Here is a 10,184-nt window from a genome sequence, read left to right on the forward strand (position 1 = left end):
GAGGACTCTTTCAGTTACAAGTTAACAAAACTGGAATGAATCTAGCTTTGACAAGAGAGATTTAACATGTTGATTTACCGGGGAAGGCCAGGGGTGAGGCCAATTAGAGACATGAATGGACCCGGAGACTCAAACTTGTCATCAGACCTCAATTTCTCTTCTCTTTCACTGTTCCTGGGGAAGATAGACAATATGATCTCTAACCCCCTCACATTACCCACTTTCACAACTTTAGCAGAAAGATAAACATCTGTCTCACACTGACCATACATAAAGTACTGGAGAGGAAAGACTACCCTTGGACCAGTCCCTGTTGCTAGGTGGATGTGGTACAACGTGGTAACCTGACTTGTCAGGCCTGGGTCATGTGATTTCCTCATCTCTCTGTTCATTATATTTCCTAAGTTATTTAAGTTCATGCTGATTACTAAACCATGTAACTATTAAAGAAAAAGACTTTCACAAATTCTCAGAACCATAAGAAAATAAGTGAGAACATTAACTATTAGAACTGCTGGGTGTCCTTTTATTTCCTCTCCTTTATATTTCTACCTAGCCTTTTGCCTCTTCCATTCCCCAAATTACCAAGAAGACTGGGCTACCTTTCTGGGATCATAATTTTGTCCTGTATTCCTGTGGGATGAACACAAAATCCCTTGGACCTCAGCTCTGATCTCTGCACTCCTGGCTATCAGCCCTGTGAGATGCCACACTTTCAGGTGGTTGCCAGAGTCCCCCTTGTGGTGAGCACACTTCTAAGATGTGATTCCCATCTCCTGGTGTTCATGCACTTGTGTAATTCCACCTTTGGAGTATAAGCTAGACCTAGTGACTCATTTGTAATAAAGAGAATACAGTGAAGTGATAGAATTTTATGATCACCAGGGAACAGGATATGAGGGACCGGAGGTCAACTATCCAAAGGTCAGCTGTTCAGACCAGTTGGGGGAAGCACAGACTCCTCATGGAATCTGAGGCGGAATGACCCTGCACTCCTTTTCTACCTGAGGGGTTAATCCTCTAGATTTCCACCTCCACAATCCCTGTCATCAGACAGGGTGATGAGGAGGTGACCAGCAGTGATTCTGGTCCTAGGTAGGATGAGCAGGAGGTCTGGTCTGCAAGGAGGACAGGAAGTGAAGAAACAAGGACTGCCAAATCTAACACCCGATGACCCAAACACTTCCCTAGGCCAGACCCCATGGCTAGAAAGATGAGGAGGGTAACAATCTCCAATCTCCCTGTGCTGCCCCCTCTGGCCCAGTTCTCCCTTTCTCTAACTCACAATAATGTCCCAAGAGCCCACAGAGGTGACACGAAATATATCTCTGCTCATCTCCAGAACAGACCACCATGGCCACACACTCCTGGGAAGTCCTACTCTCTCGATATGTATTAATTCAGTATGTGCAGCAGAACCCAAATAACAGTGGTCTCACAGGATGAAAGCTAGTGTGTGGCTCCCATGACAGTGAGGCAGGCAGTTCCAGGGCTGCTAGGGTGGCTCTGCACCACGAGGATGTCCAAGCATCCAGGTCTCCTTGACCTTTCTTTTCTGCTGTCCCTGGGATGTTGCCCTTATCAGCATGACCCAGCATACCTAAGACCATGTCATTGGTCCATGAGCAACCAGGGAAAGCAGGAGAGAAGGGAAAGTCTCATTGTGTATCTCCATCAGAGCTCCTGGGTGACCAAGTGCATCGGCAATGAGCAGTAATAGTTTGAAAGGAATCTTTTTCTGAGCAGTAAGTTTTAATAGTGGGCTGAAAACATTTAGTCCACCATGTTGTAAACAGATGTGCTCTCATCTAGGCTTTGCTGTTCTATTTACAGATCACAGGCAGAGTAGATTGAGCATAAACCTTAAAGGGCCTGGGATTTGAGGAATGGAAAATAAGCACTGGCTTCAAGTTTAAGTCACCAGCTGCATTAGCCCCTAACAAGAGAGTCAGCCTGGCCTTTGAAGTTTTGAAGCCAGGCATTGACTTCTCCTCTCTAGCTATGGAAGTCCTAGATGGCATCTTCTTCCAATAGAAGGCTGTTTCATCTATACAGAAAATTTGTTATTTAGTGTAGCCACCTTCACTGATGGTCTTAGCTAGACCTTCTGGATAACTTGCTGCAGCTTCTACGTCAGCAGTGCTGTTTCACCTCGCATTTCCATGTTACAGAGGCGGCTTCTTTCCTTAAACCTCATGAACCAACCTCTGCTAGCTTTAAACTTTTCTTCTACAGCTCCTCACCTTCTCGGCCTTCATAGAATTGAAGAGTTAGGGGCCTTGCTGTGGTTTGGAATTTGGCTGAAGAGAATGTTGTGGGTGGTTTGATCTTCTATTCAGAGCACTAAAACTTTCTCCATATCAGCGATAAGGCTGTTTTGCATTCTTGCCATTCTGTGTGCTCAGTGGAGTAGCACTATTTATTTTCTTCAAGAACTGTTCCTTTGCTTTCACAACTTGGCAAACTGTTTGGTGCAAGAGGCCTAGCGTTCAGCCTATCTAGGCTTTTGACATGCCTTCCTCACTAAGCTTAATCATTTCTAGCTTTTGATTTAAAGTGAAACATATGCTACTCTCCTTTCACTTGATCATTTAGAAGCCATTGCATGGTTTTTAATTGGCTTAATTTCCATGTTGTTGTGTCTCAGGGAATCGGGCGGCCTGAGGAGAGGGAGAGAGATGAGGGAACGTCTGGTCGGTGGAGCAGTCAGAACACACACAGATTTATCCATAAGTTTGTTGTCTTCTATGGGAGTGGTTCCTGGTGCCCTCAAACAATTACAATAATAACATCAAAGATCACTGATCACAGACCAGCATAATAAATATAATAATAATGAAAAATTTGAAATATTGTGAGAATTACCAAACTCTGATACAGTGTATGGTCAGGCCACTCAGGATGGCTGTTCTCTTGTTCTCTTGTACATCCCCTGTCCGACCAAGGCCTGCTTCACAGCTACACACTAGCCACATGACTGACCTGCTACATACTTGCCCCTAGCCCTAGCTAGTGATTGTTCTTATCAGGGAGGATGTGAGGGGTGTGCCCTCTACTGGTTTCCCTGGTAACTAATGAGCCCACCTGATGTCAATTCCCCTGTAACTGGTAATATACCCCCTGGTCCCCGCACACGGTGGGGTGTCGCTCCAGGATCTTGCTTCAGATGTGTAAGCTTCCCCATCCATTACACCACTGACGCCTCTGTTGCTGACTCCGAGCCTTTCTTCTGTCTTGAAGCTGGGCAAGCACAGGCCTTGTAGGCCTGCGGGGTGCAGCCCAACACACAGAGACATGAAGTGAGCAAATGCTGTTGGAAAAGTGGCGCTGATGACTTGCTCACTGCAGGGTTGGCACAAACCTTCAATTAGTAAAAAATGCAGTATCTTCAAAATGCAATAAGACACGGTACACCTGCACAGGTGGACACCGATTACTTAGTTGAACCTTTGTCTAAAACTCTAGGAAGGGAGCGGTGAAATCAAACAGTGTCTATTTCAGCTCCTTGGGGGAAGGTGTGAGATTACAGTGGGTAAAACTATTGTTTCCTTCTCTTTTCTGGAGCTCTCCCATCTCTCCCAGGCTGGCCATTCTGTGTAGCAGGAGACAGATGATCGCAGGCAAAACCCAGGCTTTTTCTCCCACCCTCCCGTTCTTCTTTCTTTACCATTAATATTGCGATCATCATATTACAATATTCCCATATTTGGATTTCCCCTGCGACCCCATTCACTCAACTCTGACTCTACCGCGGGCACCGTCAGACCCCACAGGTTAGTGCTCAGTCCTGCACGCCCGCCCCCTCCTTAAGATGCCAATCTCGAGTCCAGGTTGTCACCTGTGTTACTGACCGACTGGCTACAGATTGGATGTTCTAATGATCCCCCACTCGGGTTTGATTAATTTGCTAGAGCGGCTCACGGAACTCAGAGGAACACTTTCGTTACTAGACTACTGGATGTAACTCTGGAACAGCCAGACGGAGGAGACACCAAGGGCAAGTGTGTGGGAAGGGCGTGGAGCTTCCGTGTCCTCTCAGATCGGGACACTCTCCCCAAATCTCCGTGTATTCACCAGCGTGGAGGCTCTCTGAACCTCATCATTTTGGGGTGTTATGGAGGCTTCATTAAATAGGCACGATTGATTACATCATGGGCCATTGCAGTAGGTGAAACCTCCAGCCCCTCTCGGCTCCCAGGACGTGGGGGATGGGGTGGTACCGGAAATTCCAACTGCCTATTAACATGGTTGCTTCTCCTGGTAACCAGCCCCCATCCTGAGGTTCAGTCCAAAAGCCAACCTTTAACATAACAAAACACACCTCTGTGGCTCTCATCACTTAGGAAATTCGAAGGATTTTAAGAGTTCTGTGCCAGAAATATAAAATTAGGAAAATGAATGAATGTGTTTTCTTCCAAGTGTACGGGTTTATTGAGGGCATGGGGGTCTACAGGACAGCCCCAGGTGCCTGTGGAGAAGGCCCGCCATCGGCCTAGAGGGCCGCGGCCCCGGGGGCAGCCGGGGATGGGGTCTCCAAAACCTGGGTTTACTTGAAAGTGTGACTCTCCGCTCCACCGCGCCCAAAGCCTCTGGGTCCTAACATGGCCCAGTAGCAGGGTTGGTTGCAATAGGGCTTCCCTTCGTGCTCAGTGTGTCCCCTCCCCCCGAGGTCAGCGTCTTTCCACATTTCTCACACTTCAGGCAAGGTCATGCCAGTCCTTCCCCAGGAGGTCACCCGCTCAGCCAAGTACACCTCCTTGTCACACTTGGGGCACTTGGGCACGGTGGCGCCGGGTCCGGGGCGGGTGGCTGGGCGGGAGCACACCGGAGCGCGGGACTCGGAAAATGAATACGTTTAAATTCAATTTATAATAGCATCAGGATAAAATATTTAGCTATCAATTTAAAGAAAGTGCGCCACATAAGTACACTGAAATTATATAGTTTTGCTTAGAGTTTCAATGTCTTTGGTAAAGTATTCCTTCTGTTCATTCATAGTATTCCTGAGCTCGTTATACTGCCTTTCTGAATTTTCTTGTAGCTTGTGGCGTTTCCTCATGAGCTGTTTTGAAATCTCTATCAGTTATGTCACAGTATTCCATGACCTTAGGTTTGGTTTCTGGAGAACTGTCCTTTACTTTTCGTGATGCAGTGTCACTGTGGTTCTTCGTGTGCTTGCTGTGCTGTTCCTCTGCCAGCACTGGTGAAGTGGGGAGCACTTTTCTGCTTCATTCTAACCATTCAACAAATTAGAGAGCAGAGGCTTTTCTCTTCTCTTCCAGGAGGTGGCGCTAGAGCACAGGTTTGGGGTTCTCCTACCTGTGTTACCTGCTTGGGAGAGTTGGCACTTTCCACCCCCCATCAGGGGTGTGGTCCCGTGCCCTCTTATTGCTTCTTGTGCCTCCAGGGATTTTGCTGCCTTGTTGCTGCCTGTGCCACTGGCATCGCTGCCCGGTGACCTGCGATAGTGGGCTCTTCCCTCGTGTCCGGGATCCCCTGAACCACCGGGGAAGAGGGGGGCGTGGGTAGCTGGGGTGGTGCAGGCACCTCTGCCATGTCCCATGCTGTAAGGTTCTCCGGCTCTGCTGCTGCCAGTGGGTGGCTGGAGGGGCCAAAGTCATGGGCGTCTCAGGGGCTGGTGGCTGGGGCCCCAGGACCCACTTCTCCTTCTGCCTAGTTACCTGGGGCCCTGGGCACTGCTGAGGCTGGAAGGCTGGATTCCTGTGTCCTGTTGAAGCTGCTACTGGGTGTTCTGGGGCTTCCAGTTCAGTGGCCGCAGGTGGAGAACAGGACCGCAGGCTCCGCCTCTGCTCTTCCCTCGGTTCAGCCTCGTCTCTGTGTCCCAGTCCACCCACCTTTCCATGCACACTGTGTGGGATTCTCCGGAGTCCTGGTGTGTTGGGCAGAGTCACCTGTGGTGTGTCGTGGATGTTTACTGGTTGCAGATGGAAGGGGGGAGAGACAAAGGCAGCTTTTCACTCCTCCGTGTGGCTGATGTGACTGATGTGTCTCCTGCAGGTCGCAGTTTTATGTCCAGAATCTGCCGATTCTGTTCAGCTGGAAGCCTGGCTCAGCTGCAGCCTGTGGGGCCCTGGGGAGCCTCCCCTGACCCCTGACCACGAACTCCTGGGTCAACATCAGTGCCAGAAATTAGATCTGAGTCCAGGACCACAGGGCCTTTAAGTTCAGGTTGGGAAGTGGCTGGAGGGATCCAGACAGCAGGTCCCTGTCTATTATTAGGTCCACGGAGGGGAAGAAGAGACAGGACACTGGGGTGTCCTGGGCTCTCGGGACTGGGGAGGAGCGGAGAGGACCCTTGAGGCTTCAAACGGTGATGGATTTCATGCCTGGACAGGAGGGGCCATGCTTGGTGTCCTTGGGTTCGGTGTTGGGACGCCTGGGTCCTGTAGGTCTGGGGAGGGGGGAGGTCATTTTTGTGTCTCAGGGAAATATTAGGGGGACCCCCGGGCCCAGACTCATGGCTGATCTCCGTGTCCCACTGTGGTCTCCAGGCTCCACTCCATGTCCTGTCCTCTGCTCTCCTGTCCTCTGTTCTCCACCTCCACCAGCTGGGCAGGTCTTTTTCCAAAGGTCTTTAGCCAGTCTTTTTGTCACAGTGGTCACCGCTGTCTTAGCTCACAGGGAGACGATGTCCAGGTAGCCCCGGGCTGTGAGCTGGGATGGACTCTCCCTTCCTTGAGTCTCCCTGCTGCCCCCCAGCACCATGTGTGTGGGGGGTGGAGTGAGGACTGGGGGTGAGGTTATTTTTCTGGAAGAGAGGAATTCCTTTAACCACCTCCCCTCTCTCCTTTTCTCTTTTCTCTTTCTTCTAGGTGTATTTGAGTTATACCATACCTGTAAGGACAGGAAAACACCGAAAACATAAGCATAGTTTACCAGCAAAATAGAGAGCTGACACCTGTGTACTTATCATCCAGGTGAAAAACAGAGCCTCTACCAGCACCCAGGCCAGAAGCCCCTGAGCCTCTCCCCACACAGACCCCACCCTCCCCGCATACGTGTCCACTGAGTGAGCCGCCCTGCCCCTCTCCTCTCTCGTTCCTCCCCCTCCACTCCTGTTGGCCTCCATCCCCTAATGTCACTGTTTCCTTCCTCTCCTCACTTCTCCAGGAGCCTCCCCATCTTCATAGGCAGATATCTGAGGGGATCTCCTCCCCCTCCCCCTCCCCCTCCCCCCCCTTCTACCTCATTCTAGGGATGGAGGTTCCAGAGTTGATTCCCTAGAGGAAGAGTCTATAACCCTGTCAGCAGCTGCAAGAAGTGACAAGGACTTGGGGTTCAAGTCCCACCCCTGGAGACTGAGGACACCCAGTATGCTTGTGGGGTCCACCCTGGACTTGGGAACCAGCTGTTAACGGCCTTGAAATCTGATCCTCCCTGAGGCCTTAGTCCTTGGTGGTTTGATGGGGAGAAAAAGGTCCCTGTCAGCATGTATTCTGAGTAACAGTTCAGACTTTGAACTTGACACTGGATGAACTCCAACTTCTGTGCGCAGCACTGACCCACTGCTAGGAGCCCAAGGAAACCCTGGGCAGGTCTTTTGTAAGGGGGTCAAAGGGGAGCTCAGGTCTCCTGTCATCAACAACTGTGGCCACACGGGGGCGCGACCACTCCGCCCTCTCCTCTTCAGCACAGGGAAGGCAGAGGATGGGCTGTGGTCTGAGTCCGACAGAGATGGCTGCCCTGGAGGCTGGTCAGCAATGGGGGGATGAAGATGCTGCCTGAGCAGCTCTGGGGTCGGGCTCGGGGATGCGGCGGGGATTAGAGGGGAGGAGAGCCCTGGAGCCCTGCCTTGTGTCTGAGGTTTCCATCTTTCCTCTCCACAACCCATCTCTCCAGCTCATTGATGAAAACACTCTGGAAAACTCAAAGTCGATTATTATTTCACTCCCTGTTCGTTTCTGGCAGATATTCACTTTTTTTCTCATTTTAGTGTAGTTTGAGATTCACAAAAACAGTAGCAGAGTTAGTAGAGAGTTCCTGTAAATCCCACGCTCAGTCTCCCTGTGGTAATATCTTATATCACCATCATACATTTGTCACAGCTAATGAAGCAATATTGATACATTATTACTAAATTCCAGAATTTGTTTGTACTTCATTGGTTTTTCCTTTTCCTGATCTACGATCCTATCAAAGACACATTGTGCTAAGTCCCAATCATGTCTCCTTCAGGCTCCTGTGGCTGTGACAGTCTCTCAGAGGTCCCTTGTGTTTAATGACCTTGATGTTTTCGAGTATTGCTCAGGGATACTGTAGAATGTCCCTCTATTCAAGTTGGTTGACTGGGGCAAAGTATTTTGGGGAAGAAGACCACAGAGATGAAGTGACATTCTCCACACAACAAGGGTGTATACTCTCCCCTTGATTATCAGTAATAAGTTCACCTTATCATCCAGCTAAGGTACATTTCCCAGGTCTCTCCTTGTGAACTTTTATTTTTACTTCCCAACTTTCCGTACCGTAGCCTTTAGAAGGAAGTCACTACGTGCAGCCCACACTTGAGGGGCGCTCTGCTATAAACTTTGGTGTGCCGCGGTTTGTGCATATATAAGTTTACAGATGAGTTGCATGAGGACTAGAGCACTGAGTAGACTGGATGGAGGGTCTATGTGCAGCTTTATAAGAAACTGCTGACCATCATTTCTAGGGGCTGTGCTGCTTCGTATTCCTGTCCCAGTGAGTGAGGGTTTCTGTCGCTCCACATCCTGGACAGCACTTGGTATCACCAGTTCTTGGATTCTAGCTATTCTAATAGGTGTGATGATACATCATTTTTTAAAATTTACCTTTCCTAATAATATATGATGTTGAGCATCTTTTCATATGCAGTTCCATTGATAGATCTTCTTGAAGAGGTGTCTGTTCAGTCTTTCCTTCATTTTTAAATTGTTTCCATATTATTGAGTTTAAGCGTTCTATGTATATTCTAAAACAAGTCCTTCATCAGATATGTGAATTTGCAAATAATTTCTCCCAGTCTGTGGCCTGAGCTCTTTCACTGACATAACAGTATTCATTAATGCATAGATATATTTGGGGAGAAGGAAAATGAGAAATTGCCAACCGCAGTGGTTTCCAAGTAGAGGACTTGGGCAAATGGGGGACGAGAGGGAGAACATGAATTATTTATTTTGTATACCCTTGAGTACCTTTTCAGTCCCCTTCTGTGTAGATAAATATGCTTTCAAAAATTACATTAAAATCCCTTGCACTTGTAAAACACCTGACACATCCTCTTCAGATCATGCATTAGGACACACATTCTCTACTTTGGCACCCAAAGTCTTTTAACTGAGCTGTTCTGCCACAGAAATTCCATTACTGGAAAAGATGGGCTGGATTGTTGGGAGAATTCTGCTCACTGAAAATAGCTGAAAATGCCATGTAAAATATAAAAACTATCTTAGAAGCATCAAAGAGGTGGCAAGGTCCTAATAAGTGACCACACTGAAAAAAGAAGGGAAAAATCCTGCTTGGCCTCCAAAGAAAACACGGTCCTGAGAAAAGGAGAAAAGGCTGTGTGAGTTCACTGCCCAGAGCTCAGGCACAGAGCCCGGCACGTCCAGCTCTGTGCCCACAGCTCTTCACTTTTTCTGCCCACTTGCCTTCCTTTTAAAAATTTAAACAAAGCTTTTGAATTCTTATCATGATGTATATGTGTAACGTATAATATAGGATATAATGTATGTTCACTGGAAAGCAAGTAATAAAGTGTCGAAAGTGATAAATGACAAAGTAAAAAGAATGTAATCCTCACATTTGGAGATATTTTGTTGCATTTTTCTTTCGTTTCTTATACATCCTCCTGTTGTTGCCCAAGAGCTGGAAATTTCTCTAAGCTGAACAGCCCAGACCTCAGTGGCCCCCACCCTGCACTCTCCAGACACCATTTCCCAGTCAGCTCACTCTCACACCCCTGAGAGGGCGATTTCTCATTTCCTCCTTTCCCCTCAGACCCCTCCACTCATCCCTCACTCCCTGTTCTTAATGATGAGCTTTTTTTTTTCACTCAGAAAAAAAAAGCACTCGGGTGAGAATTACATCCTCCTCCTCCACTATTCCCACATCTGCACCTGTATCTCACCTTCCCACCAGTGATGATGGATGGTCCCCTCCTGTCTGAGGCTGCCCTTCAGCGTGGGTACAGGATCCGACTCCAT

The 10,184-nt window shown here is 48.4% G+C and overlaps 1 pseudogene; it reads right to left on the minus strand.

Annotated features, from left to right (window-relative positions):
• Positions 1-4,156: 4,156 nt before the first annotated feature.
• LOC149748175 (cysteine-rich protein 1 pseudogene) lies at positions 4,157-10,184 on the minus strand (annotated as a pseudogene).

This window comes from Delphinapterus leucas, chromosome 10 (assembly GCF_059928025.1).
Source record: "Delphinapterus leucas isolate spDelLeu-1000000601 "Yukka" chromosome 10, BTC_Dleu_Yukka2, whole genome shotgun sequence".
Classification (NCBI taxonomy): Eukaryota; Metazoa; Chordata; class Mammalia; order Artiodactyla; family Monodontidae; genus Delphinapterus; species Delphinapterus leucas.